This window comes from Oncorhynchus mykiss, chromosome 23, assembly GCF_013265735.2.
Source record: "Oncorhynchus mykiss isolate Arlee chromosome 23, USDA_OmykA_1.1, whole genome shotgun sequence".
Lineage (NCBI taxonomy): Eukaryota > Metazoa > Chordata > Actinopteri > Salmoniformes > Salmonidae > Oncorhynchus > Oncorhynchus mykiss.
The window spans coordinates 57,291,949-57,299,843 of NC_048587.1; positions in this window are offsets into that span (position 1 = coordinate 57,291,949).

The window sequence follows — 7,895 nt, forward strand, 5'->3', positions numbered from 1 at the left end:
TTTCACTGAGGAAATGTACAAGTCTGCTGTTAATGATTATGCAGAGTATTTCCCCAAGGTTGCTGTTGACGCATATCCCATGATAGTTATTGGTGTCATGCCTGCTCCTGCTTCCGCTCACTGGTGATCGAGGGCGCCAGGCTGCCCTTCATTATGCACACCTGTCACCATCATTACGCGCATCTGCGCTCATTGGACTCACTGGAATCCTTCATCTTTATTGATTGTCTCTCCTATATCTGTCTGTTCCTCAGTTAGATCCCTATGTCAGCATTATTGTCGTCATGTAGCTTTGTTCGCTGTTCTTGTTTTGTTTGATGTCTGTTTTCCATTAAATTTTCACTCCCTATATTTGCTTCTCGTCTCCAGCGTCGGTCCTTACATTTGGAGTCAAATTTGTCTCCACTTTTGTGGATTGGGGTGATCAGTCCTAGGTTCCAAATATTGGGGAAGATGCCAGAGCTGAAGATGATGTTAAAGAGTTTAAGTACAGCCAATTGGAATTTGTGGTCTGTATATTTTATAATTTCATGTAGGATCCCATCAACACCACAGGCCTTTTTGGGTTGGAGGGTATGCATTTTGTCCTGTAGTTCATTCAATGTAATTAGAGAATCCAGTGGGTTCTGGTAGTCTTTAAAAGTTGATTCTAAGATTTGTATTTTATCATGTATATTTGTTTGTTCTTTGTTATAAGGCCAAAAATATTGGAGACGTGGTTTATCCATACATCTCCATTTTGGATAGATAAGTCTTTGTGTTGTTGTTTGTTTGGAGTTTTCCAGTTTTCCCAGAAGTGATTAGATTCTATGGGTTATTCAATTACATTGATCTAATTTCTGATGTGCTGTTCTTTCTTTTTCCAAAGTGTATTTCTGTATTGTTTTAGTGATTCACCATAGTGAAGGCGTAGGCTCAGGTTTTCTGGGACTCTGGTTTTGGTTAGATAGTTTTCTCAATTTCTTTCTTCGGTTTTTGCATTCTTCATCAAACCATTTGTCATTCATTAATCTTCTTAGGTTGTCTGCTTGACATTTTTAGATTTGATAGGGAAGCTGAGGTCAAATATACTGTTTGGGTGTTCTACTGCCAAGTCTACACCTTCACTTTTACAGTGAAACATTTTGTCCAGGAAGTTGTCTAAAAGGGATTGAATTTGTTGTTGCCTAATTGTTTTTTGGTAGGTTTCTACACTACTTTCCTTCCAGCTGTAGCATTTCTTAATAGAAGCTGTCTTCATTAAAATATGGGGATTCTAGTGAGGGGATATTGGTAGCACACAGGAGGAAATGTCTCTCTGTTGAGATCATTTCCTTTAAAATTTCTAGCCAAATGTAATTCTTCCTGTTTTGATTAATTTAATAGAGTTAGTTAGGTCTTCTCTATACCAAATTAGCATACCTCCCGAGTCCCTTCCCTGTTTTACTGGTAGTTTGGTGGATAGGACTACCAGCTCTCTGTAACATAGTGGGCAACCAGAGGGTCCATCTCCTCGATACCATGTTTCTTGTAGGATTACAATGTCTGTATTTCTGACTTCTTTGGTGAAGTCCAGATTCCTGCTCTTTAGGCCAAAGCCTGATGACCTCAGGCCTTGGATAAATCCAGGATGAGATAGTGAAGGCTTTGTGTTCCATAAAGTGGCCAATGTTGTTGGTTGTGTGGTTTGGCCTCAGACCAGTAAGTGTGAGCAGCGCCCGTTGAGCATTTGGTACATGCCATTGGTTTGCACTAGTGTAAGACTGGGGGTCTGTTTGCCTGCTCATGGCCTGGGCGTATGTGTGCCTTTCATGTTGAGGCCCTCTTTGTGGGAGTGGGGGGCATGTGTTGGGCAGGAGGTGCATAGGTCTGATCTGAGGGGCCTATATGGGATGTGGGCATGGTTGGTTTGGGGGGGTATTGATTGGTTGGGGTGAGGGTGTGGAAGTGGCTGGTGTTGCTGTGGTTTGGATGTAGGTCCTCTCGGCGTGGGTCCTCTATGTCTAGGTCTGGGGGGAAAGAGTGTCTCGCTGGTCTGGGAGGGGTGTCTGTTGATCTGTTGCTGCTGTGTGTGTTGTTGGGCTGCGGTTGAGGGCGATGTCCTTTAGGGCCCTGTCAAAGGTCAGCACTGCAGCCTTGTATAGATGGACCTGGTCGTAAAGACTGTTCAAGTCCAGGGTGGAGTGGTGGGCACTGTCACAAGTGGAGATAACCACTTGTGCGTTGGGGAAAGCAGAAGAAGCTTTTCAATCACTTGTTGTCTAGTATCCTGAGTTTGCACCCATTGCTCTCTTGACAGAGAGGTAGTGTGTTAATATAGCACTGTGCCAAGCCAGAGGATGGTATGTGTGGTAGATTAAGTTACGTAAGCTCCCATTTCTGTAGCAGTCAGCAAAAAGTGTCTCTGGATTGTCCACAAGGAGATTATTTCTGTACTCTTTCCGTGCCTTCTTATTTTTTTACATCAAAGGGTTAATGTATTGTAATAACCTCTGCACAGAGGGAGGGGGCTTCAAAGGCCTCTGCATTTGGGTGGGGGAGGCTGTGAAACTCTCCTGCCATTTTTGGGCTGAAGGGCTTTGACACCTCTCACTTCACACCTCAGTGCTAATTGAAGTTGCAGACGGATCTGTTCTGACCTAGCAAACTCGGTAGCCTTAACTTAGCATTCAGTCCATATAACGTAAAATAGATTTTTTTGGGGGGGGGCTTTAAAAGTAGCTTCAGACTTAACATTACTCACTCAGTTCCAGGTTGGATGGTATTTTCAGATTTCTGTTGTGCTTCTTTCGCTGGTCGTTGGTTTACCAGTGCATTTGCTGTATAGTCCATGGGAATAAGAATCTTTGATCGTAGGAATCCTTGCGGGTAATTTTGTCCAAAATCAGATTGTAGGTTTGGAGGGTAGTATCCTGTTTATGTCATAAAAAACAAAGTTTATCCAGCTAAATCTTTTCTAAAAACATGTTGAAAAATCTGCTCATGACCTCTCTCTCTATCTCTCTCTCTCACACACACATTCTCACTCTCAGCTCTGCAATGTGTCTCAGAGACAGCTCATTTGCATATCATTAGGATGACTCCAGACTGGAAACGCCACGGTCCCACGGTCAGCGATCACACAGGAAACAGAGAAGAAGGAGAGGTGGGTGTGTGTGCATGCGTGCATCAACCCCTGGCTGCCAAGTGATCAAATCAAATCCAGCTTTATTTATCCTGCACATTTCAGACATGGAATGCAATGCAATGTGCTTTACGGGAAAAAACGATGGAAATAAAAAGTATTTACTACACAACAAATCGAGCACACCGCCATGCAATCTCCATAGACAAACATTGGCAGTTGAATGGCTGGACAGTTTAATCTTAATTTCTTCATTCAAAGACTCAATCGTGGACACTCCTACTGACAGCTGTGGCTGCTTTGTGTGATGTATTGTTGTCTCTACCTTTTTGCCATTTGTGCTGTTGTCTGTGCCCAATAATGTTTGTATCATGTTTTGTGAAGCTACCATGTTGTGTTGTGTTGCTGCCTTGTTATATTGTTGTCTTAGGTCTCTCTTTAGTAGTGTTGTGTTGTCTCTTGTTGTGATGTGTGTTTTGTCCTATATATATATATATATATTGTAAATATATATTTTTTTGAATCCCAGGCCCCTGTCCACGCATGAGGCCTTTTGTCTTTTGGTAGGCCGTCATTGTAAATAAGAATTTGTCCTTAACTGACTTGCCTAATTAAATAAAAAATAGAAAAATAAAAAAATGTCCTTACTGAAGAGCTTAGTTACATTCAACTTGGCACCGTCATAGGATGCCACCTTTCCAACAAGTCAGTTCATAAAATTTGTGCCCTGCTAGAGCTGCCCCAGTCAACTGTAGGTGCTATTATCGTGAAGTGGACACATCTAGGTGCAACAATGGCTCCGCCGCGAAGTGGCAGGCCACACAAACGAACAGAATGGGACCTCCGAGTGCTGAAGCACGTAAAAATCATCAGTCCTCAGTTGAAACACTCCCTTCTGCCTCTGGAAGCAACGTCAGCACAATAACGGTTAATTGGAAGCTTCATGAAATTAGTTTCCATGGCCGAGCAGCCGCACACAAGCCTAAGACCACCATGCACAATGCCAAGCGGCTGCTGGAGTGGTGTAAAGCTCGCCGCCATTGGACTTTGGAGCAGTGGAAACGGATTCTCTGGAATGATGAATCACGCTTCACAATCTCACAGTCCGACTGACAAATCTGGGTTTGTCGGATGCCAGGAGAGCGCTACCTGCCCCATTGCATAGTGTTAAGTTTGGATGAGGAGGAATAATGGTCCGTGCTATGCCCCTTAGTTCCAGTGAAGAAAAATCTTAACCCTACAGTATACAATGACATTCTAGTTGATTCTGTGCTTCCAACTTTGCGGCAACACTTTGGGGAAGGCCCTTTCCTGTTTCAGCATGACAATGCCCCCGTGCACAAGCCAAGGTCCATACAGAAATGGTTTGTCAAGATCGTTGTGGGAGAACTTGATTTGCCTTATTAATGCTCATGATTCGGAAATTATATGTTTGAATAGCAGTTATCCACATACACTACATGACCAACAGTATCTCCTCCTATGGTTGGTTGGTTACAGCCTCTTTCAGTGAATGACTATATTCACTTCCTCGACATCCTATGCAGTGAATGACTGTTTCCACTCTTGAAATGTATTAGCAAAAATGATTTATTGTCAGTGAGATGGAGGGCCATGTAACAAAATTGAAATTGGAGGAGAAGAGGGGGGAGGAGGAGGTAATTGAAGATGGCAAATGTTACCTTGCATCTGTTCATTCTGTTTTACCTCACATTGACATTAACATAGATCAAGTCAAACTTTGTTTGTCACATGCGCCAAATACAGCAAGTGTAGACCTTACCGTGAAATGCTTACTTACAAGCCCTTAACCAACAGTGCAGTTCAAGAAGAGTTAATAAGAAAATAGGGGTGAAGTGACTATGCATAGATAATAAACAGCGAGTAGCAGAAGTGTACAGAAAAAATGGAGTGGGGTCAATGTAATAGTCCATTGGCCATTTGATTAGTTGTTCAGCAGTCTTATGGCTTTGGGGTAGAAGCTGTTAAGGAACCTTTTGGTCCTAGACTTGGCGCTCCGGTACCGCTTGCCGTGCGGTAGCAGAGAAAACAGTCTATGACTTAGGTGACTGAAGTCTCTGACAATTTTATGGGCTTTCCTCTGACACTGCCTATTATTTTGGTCCTGGATTGCAGGAAGCTTGGCCCCAGGGATGTACTGGGCCATAAGCACAACCCTCTGTAGTGCCTTACAGTCAGATGCTGAGCAGTTGCAATACCAGGCGGTGATGCAACCAGTCAGGATGCTCTCGATGGTGCAGCTGTAGAACTTTTTGAGGATCTGGGAAACCATGCCAAATCTTTTCAGTCTTCTGAGGGGGAAAAGGTTTTGTTGTGCCCTCTTCATGACTGTCTTGGTGTGTTTGGACCATGATAGATCGTTGGTGATGTGGACACCATGGAACTTGAAACTCTCGACCCGCTCCACTACAGCCCGTTAATGTTAATGGGGGCCTGTTCGGCCCTCCTTTTCCTGTAGTCCACGATCAGCTCCTTTGTCTTGCTCACATTGAGGGAGAGGTTGTTGTCTCGGCACCACACCGCCAGTTCTCTGACTTCCTCCCTATGGGCTGTTTCATCATTGTCGGTGATCAGGCCTACCTCTGTTGTGTCGACAGCAAACTTAATGATGGTGTTGGAGTCGTGTTTGGCAGTTGTGGGTGAACAGGGAGTACACACCGCTGGGGGGGCCCGCTGGGGGGGCCCAGTGTGAGCCCCCAATTATATTCTAAAACGTACAAGGAGAGAGAAATACACACACACACAAACACACACACACACACACACACACACACACACACACACACAGACCCACAGTGATCTAGTCACAGAGGACAGAGTGGGCAAACAGGTCTAAATCCTGAGGCTTATATGTCACATTAACTGCAAATACACTTGTTGAGCTCTAACCAGAGTGGAACTGAGGCAAGCTAGAAACATGTAACTTCCTTCACAACAACTCCTGGTGCTGTTTATTCATCAGTCGCTCCATAAGCAGATGTTGCCTTCCGGGGGGGCTGAAGGAGGCAAGGTTACTCACCATAGATTACTCTTTGTTATTGCAGCATCTAGCAGCAGTAGGTCTTTCAGCCAATCTGCCAAAGATGGAGAGGGTCTCCTCTCCTGTCCACACATCCGTCTCCAGCAATTCTTATCCAGGATGCAATGTGGTCAAGGCAATGACCTGTCAGGCCATGCGAGTCTCTTAGTGACAACACTATACACTGTGACTAACAAGCTGGAGGAAAGGGGTGATGGGAGGTGTGTGTGTGTGTGTGTGTGTGTGTGTGTGTGTGTGTGTGTGTGTGTGTGTGTGTGTGTTCGCACATGTGTTGATTGGAGAGGTGATGGAGGAGGAGAGGAGGACAGTGTCACACCCTGATCTGTTTCACTTGTCTTTGTGCTTGTCTCCACCCCCCTCCTGGTGTTGCGCATCTTCCCCATTATCCCCAGTCTATTTATACCTGTGTTCTCTGTTTGTCTGTTGCCAGTTCGTTTTGTCCATCAAGCCTACCAGAGGTTTTACCCTTACTCCTGTCTTTTCTATAGTTCCTGTTTTCTAGTTATCCCAGTTTTGACCATTCTGCCTGCCAGGACCCTGAGACTTCCTGCCATTCTGTACCTTTTGACTCTGATATGGATTACTGACCTCTGCCTGTCATTTTGCCTGCACCTGTTCTAGTAATACACTTTTGTTACTTCAACATTGTCTGCATCTGGCTCTTCCCTAAGACGTGATAGACAGGGTATATGTGGAGGAGGGGGGGACAGGGTATATGTGGAGGAGGGGGGGGCAGGGTATATGTGGAGGAGGGGGGGGACAGGGTGTATGTGGAGGAGGAGGAGGGTTACAGGGTATATGTGGAGGAGGGGGAGGATTACAGGGTATATCTGGAGGAGGGGGGGACAGGGTATATGTGGAGGAGGAGGAGGAGGATTACAGGGTATATGTGGAGGAGGGGGGGACAGGGTATATGTGGAGGAGGAGGAGGGGGATTACAGGGTATATGTGGAGGAGGGGGGGACAGGGTATATGTGGAGGAGGGGGGACAGGGTATATGTGGAGGAGGAGGAGGAGGATTACAGGGTATATGTGGAGGAGGGGGGGACAGGGTATATGTGGAGGAGGAGGAGGATTACAGGGTATATCTGGAGGAGGGGGGGACAGGGTATATGTGGAGGAGGAGGAGGAGGATTACAGGGTATATGTGGAGGAGGGGGGGGACAGGGTATATGTGGAGGAGGAGGAGGATTACAGGGTATATGTGGAGGAGGGGGGGACAGGGTATATGTGGAGGAGGAGGAGGAGGATTACAGGGTATATCTGGAGGAGGGGGGGCAGGGTATATGTGGAGGAGGAGGAGGAGGATTACAGGGTATATGTGGAGGAGGGAGGGACAGGGTATTAGTGGAGGAGGAGTATTACAGGGTATATGTGGAGGAGGGGGGGACAGGGTATATGTGGAGGAGGAGGAGGAGGATTACAGGGTATATTGGGAGGAGGGGGGACAGGGTATATGTGGAGGAGGAGGAGGAGGATTAAAGGGTATATGTGGAGGAAGAGGGGGATTACAGGGTATATGTGGAGGAGGGGGGACGGGGTATATGTGGAGGACGAGGAGGATTACAGGGTATATGTGGAGGAGGAGGAGGATTATAGGGTATATCTGGAGGAGGGGGGACAGGGTATATGTGGAGGAGGAAGAGGATTACAGGGTACATCTGGAGGAGGGGGGACAGGCTATATGTGGAGGAGGGGGGGACAGGGTATATGTGGAGGAGGAGGAGGATT